This window comes from Austrofundulus limnaeus, unplaced genomic scaffold (genome assembly GCF_001266775.1).
Source record: "Austrofundulus limnaeus strain Quisiro unplaced genomic scaffold, Austrofundulus_limnaeus-1.0 Scaffold3442, whole genome shotgun sequence".
NCBI classification, from domain to species: domain Eukaryota; kingdom Metazoa; phylum Chordata; class Actinopteri; order Cyprinodontiformes; family Rivulidae; genus Austrofundulus; species Austrofundulus limnaeus.
The window spans coordinates 2796-3248 of NW_013955844.1; the positions used below are offsets into that span (position 1 = coordinate 2796).

The 453-nt window shown below is 43.9% G+C and overlaps 1 long non-coding RNA gene across 3 annotated transcripts in view; it reads left to right on the forward strand.

Moving 5' to 3' along the window:
- The window catches only part of LOC106511877 (uncharacterized), a 4503-nt gene that overhangs the window by 1329 nt on the left and 2721 nt on the right, over nt 1–453 (forward strand). The window contains exon 2 of one of the 3 annotated variants that reach the window (XR_001309562.1): nt 12–318. This is a non-coding gene — a long non-coding RNA (uncharacterized LOC106511877). The remainder of the gene's footprint in view (nt 1–11; nt 319–453) is intronic. The other 2 variants (XR_001309563.1, XR_001309564.1) reach the window with 2 other exon arrangements.

Here is a 453-nt window from a genome sequence, read left to right on the forward strand (position 1 = left end):
CCACTATGAAGGTCAGATTACATCCCTACCCCCACTATGAAGGTCAGATTACATCCCTACCCTCACTGTGAAGGTCAGATTACACCCCTACTCTCACCATGAAGGACAGATTATACCCTTACCCTCACCATGAAGTTCAGATTATACACTACCCTCACCATGAAGGTCAGATTATACCCCTACCCTCACCATGAAGTTCAGATTATACACTACCCTCACCATGAAGGTCAGATTACACCCCTACCCTCACCATGAAGTTCAGATTACACCCCTATTCTCACTATGAAGGTCAGATTATACACTACCCTCACTATGAAGGTCAGATTATACACTACCCTCACTATGAAGGTCAGATTACACCCCTACCCTCACCATGAAGTTCAGATTACACCCCTATTCTCACTATGAAGGTCAGATTATACACTACCCTCACTATGAAGGTCAGATTATACA